A 4,807-nucleotide genomic window follows, 5' to 3' on the forward strand; every position below is an offset into this window, starting at 1 on the left:
TAATCTTGGTTGTAGTTTCCTCCCTTTCACCACTTTAAGTATATCATGCCACTCCCTTCTGGCTTGTAGAGTTTCTGCTGAGAAATCAGCTGTTAACCTTATGGGAGTTCCCTTGTATATTATTTGTCATTTTTCCCTTGCTGCTTTCAATAATTTTTCTTTGTCTTTAATTTTTGCCAATTTGATTACTATGTGTCTCGGTGTATTCCTCCTTGGGTTTATCCTGTATGGGACTCTCTGTGCTTTCTGGATTTTGTGAGTATTTCCTTTCCCATGTTAGGGAAGTTTTCGACTATAATCTCTTCAAATATTTTCTCTGGTCCTTTCTCTCTCTCTTGTCCTTCTGGGACCCCTATAATGTGAACGTTGTTGTGTTTAATGTTGTCCCAGAGGTCTCTTAGGCTGTCTTCATTTCTTTTCAGTCTTTTTTATTTATTCTGTTCCACGGCAGTGAATTCCACCATTCTGTCTTCCAGGTCACTTATCTGTTCCTCTGCCTCAGTTATTCTGCTATTGATTCCTTCTAGTGTATTTTTCATTTCAGTTATTGTATTGTTCATCTGTGTTTGTTTGTTCTTTAATTCTTCTAGGTCTTTGTTAAACATTTCTTTCATCTTCTCAATCTTTGCCTCCATTCTTTTTCTGAGGTCTTGGATCATCTTCACTATCATTATTCTGAATTCTTTTTCTGGAAGGTTGCCTATCTCCACTTCATTTAGTTGTTTTTCTGGGGTTTTATCTTGTTCCTTCATCTGGTACATAGCCCTCTGCCTTTTCATTTTGTCTATCTTTCTGTGAATGTGGTTTTCGTTCCATAGGCTACAGGATTGTAGTTTTTCTTGCTTCTTCTGTCTGCCCTCTGGTGGATGATGCTCCCTCCCATGTACTTTAAATCCTCTCCAGATTACTTGCAATACCTAATAAAATGTAAATGCTGTGTAACTAGTTGTAAATACCATGTAAGTGGTATGTATATAGTTGTCAAAGTGCAGCAAATTCAAGTTTTGCGCTTTGGAACTTTCTGGAATTTTTTTCCTGAATATTTCCCATCCACTGTTGCTTGAATCCCAGGATGCACAGCCTGAGGACACAGAGGGACAATTGTATATATATGTATATATTTATAATACACATATATAATATATCCACATTTTGAATTTAACCTTTAGACTGAGATGGCTCCAGCTGATATTTTCATGAAATAAGCTGAGTCAGGTGATTCTGGTTTAGGGTGTATTTGCAAACTGCACTGTCTATTGGGTGGTTGCCTCCACAACAGGCATGCCAGTGAAGTGCAGGAGCCCTGAGAGTGAGTTCCCTGCGTTTCCCGTTGTGAGCTGACGTTTGGTTTCCCCGGCTCACTGTGTTCCCTGATTATCGCAGAGAGAGAAGTAGCAGGAACTCCTTTCCCAGCAGCTATAAAATGCCAGTTAAATGGCTTATTTGCAAATTGCCAAATACAACCACTAGGTTATTTCTACACAAGAATTCCTGTGTAAGCAAATCTTCAGAACCTCAGGATTCAAATGAGGTGAACTAATGAAAAAGTCCTGGGATTAACAGAGAAAACTACTGTACATAAAATAGATAAGCAATAAGGATTTACTGTATAGCACAGGGAACCGTATTCAATATCTTGTAATAACCTATAATGAAATATTATCTGAAAAAAAATAACTGAATCACCATGCTGTACATCTGAAACTAACACAATATTGTCAATCAACTATACTTCGACTTAAAAAAAAAGTCCTTGGCATCCAGACAGTCAAAAAGCACATGAAAAGATGCTCAACATCGCTAATTATTAGAGAAATGCAAATCAAAACTACAATGAGGTATTACCTCATACCAGTCAGAATGGCCATCATCAGAAAGTCTACAAACAATAAATGCTGGAGAAAAGGGAACCCTCCTACACTGTTGGTGGGAATGTAAATTGCTATAATCACTATGGAGAACAGTATGGAGGTTCCTTAAAAAACTAAAAATAGAAGTACCATATGATCCAGCAATCCCACTCCTGTGCATGTATCTGGAGAAAACCATAATTCCAAAAGATACATGCACCCCAATGTTCATTGCAGCACTATTTACAATAGCCAAGACATGGAAACAACCTAAACGTCCATTGACAGAGGAACGGATAAAGCAGATGCAGTATATGTATTCAATGGAATACTGCTCAGCCAAAAAAAAGAATGAAATAATGCCATTTGAAGCAACATAGATGAACCTAGAGATTATCATACTAAGTGAAGTGTCAGACAGAGAAAGACAAATACCATATGATATTGCTTAATGTGGAATCTAATAAAATGATACAAATAAACTTACAAAACAGAAATAGGGTCACAGATATAGAAAACAAACTATGGTTACCGGGTGGAAAGGAGATTGGAGGGATAAATTGGGAGACTGGGATTGACATACACACACTACTATATATAAAATAGATAACTAATAAGGACCTACTATATAGCACAGGGAACTCTTCTCAATAATCTGTAATGGCCTGTATGGGAAAAGAATCTAAAAAAGAGTGGATATATGTATATGTATAACTGATTCACTTTGCTGTACACCTGAAACTAACCCAACATTGTAAATCAACTATACTCCAATAAAAACTAAAGAACTCTTTAAAAATGTCCTTGGACAAGTTAGCAGCTTCTTTTAAGTCAGGGCGCTGTGCTCTGCTCCGCTGAGCTCTGCCGGGAGCTGAGAGTTAAGACCTGGAGATTCCCGTCCTGATCCTGTTCCTGGAAAGCGTCGGGATTTTCAGCAAGTACTTTCACCTCTATCTCAGCCTCTGTGGCCTTTCTTCTTCTTGCTTATAACCAGCATTGGTGTGTCCGGGATAGATCAGATGATCTCTACCCAGTTCTAAAAACTCAGGAGAGTATTGTGCTAAAAGGAAGCTCCTTATGGGAGGAGATGATCCTGAGGGAAAACGGCTAAAAACTAATAGCACTCATCTTTTACTTTCACCCTCCCCTGGGCACCTCCACTTTCTACTGTTCACTCCTGGCCTCCTAAGTTTCTGAGTCTTACAAGAATTTCCCACGAGGACTGTTTCTGGCCTGAAAGATACCCTCAAAACATCAAAAACCTTGAACCAAAAAGAGGCAGACTACTTTTCATATTTAAACTGAAAAATGTTTAATGGCAGAAAAAAAAAAAAAAACCCACCAAAACCAAAAACCCTCCTTTACTGGGAAGTAGTAACAGGTTGAAAGTTTAATAGGACATGAGGAGAATTTGACACCTGGAGGGCAAGGGTTTGTTGCAGGCACACCAGGGATGGAGGTGAACATGGTATTTAGGGACCCCAACCTCCCCTCAGGCCTCAGGTTGCCTGGCCAGAGCACCCCAGCCAGGTCCCCACCCCCAGCCCCCTGTCAGTGCCCTGGGTTTGGTTAAAGAATGTGTTAATAAAAAATTACTCATGACACTGGTAAAAAATGTAGGGCTGACTCTGTTCAGTCGGGAACCAGCACCATGGTGTAGGGATGACTACACTGGAGGAGGAAGTCTAGTGGCAGCATTTTCCCAACAGCATCCGCTTACTTCATGTCTTTGTAGCACATTTCGCTAATTCTCACACTATTTCAAACTTTTTCACTATTATATTTGTCATGGTGATCTGTGATCAGTGATCTTTGATGTTACTGCTACGACTCACTGGAAGATAAGATGATGTTTAGTATTTTTTAGCAAGAAAGTATTTTAAAAAATGTTTTGCTGCTCAAAGGGTTAAATTTTTTTTTCATAAAAATGGACTGCTTCATGAATTTGCGTGTTATCCTTTGTGCAGAAGCCGTGCGAATTTTCTCTCTATCGTCCCAATTTTAGTATATGTGCTAATGAAGCAAGCACTGCAATACACTTTTTTTTTTTCTTTTGCAGTACGCGGGCGTCTCACTGTTGTGGCCTCTCCCGTGCGGAGCACGGGCTCCGGACGCGCAGGCTCAGCGGCCATGGCTCACGGGCCCAGCCCCTCCGTGGCATGTGGGATCTTCCCGGACCGGGGCACGAACCCGTGTCCGCTACATTGGCAGGCAGACTCTCAATCACTGCGCCACCAGGGAAGTCCTTTTTTTTTTTTTTTCTTCTTGGTTGCGTCGCGTCTCCGTTGCTGCGCGTGGGCTTTCTCTACTTGCGGCGAGCGGGGGCTACTCTTTGTTGCGGTGCACGGGCTTCTCATTGAGGTGGCTTCTCTTGTTGTGGAGCACGGGCTGTAGGCATGTGGGCTTCAGTAGTTGCAGCACCCGTGCCCCCTGCGTTGGCAGGCAGATTCTTAACCACTGCACCACCAGGAAGTCCCAAGAAAGTATTATTAAATTAAGGTACGCACATTGTTTTTTAGACATAATGCTATTGCACACTTAATAGACTAGACTATGTATAGTGTAAACATTACTTTTACATGCACTGGGAAACCAAAAATACCATGTGACTTGCTTTATTGTGATGGTCTGGAACTGAACCTAGAATATCTCTGAGATATGCCTGTACCTGTTTTCGCAAACTGAAAGAAATTTGAAGGCTATTTTTAATTTTAAGAATAAAGGCAAAAAGCAAAAATAACAGATGCTTTATCTCGATTTATTTTGTGCATCTATTTGCAAGATGTGTCTTAAGGTCATTTCTTCTTTGCTTTATGCCATTTCAGCTTACGAAAGGTTTCATAAGAACGCTCTACTTGTGGATTGCAGGGGAAACCTGCACCTCTCAAAGCTCTCTATCTGGCGCACAGCTGCTGAGCTGTCCACTGGTAGGTGCTCCGTGGCACCTGGAGGACCTG

General features: G+C 40.8%; 1 non-coding gene across 1 annotated transcript; it reads right to left on the reverse strand.

The window, feature by feature from the left end:
* Positions 1–3,771: 3,771 nt before the first annotated feature.
* Positions 3,772–3,879, reverse strand: LOC114908244. The gene has a single exon (XR_003796933.1). It is a non-coding gene; the product is annotated as a U6 spliceosomal RNA (small nuclear RNA).
* Positions 3,880–4,807: the final 928 nt, after the last annotated feature.

This window comes from Monodon monoceros, unplaced genomic scaffold (genome assembly GCF_005190385.1).
Source record: "Monodon monoceros isolate NGI ecotype Baffin Bay Population unplaced genomic scaffold, NGI_Narwhal_1 Super_Scaffold_3, whole genome shotgun sequence".
NCBI lineage: Eukaryota > Metazoa > Chordata > Mammalia > Artiodactyla > Monodontidae > Monodon > Monodon monoceros.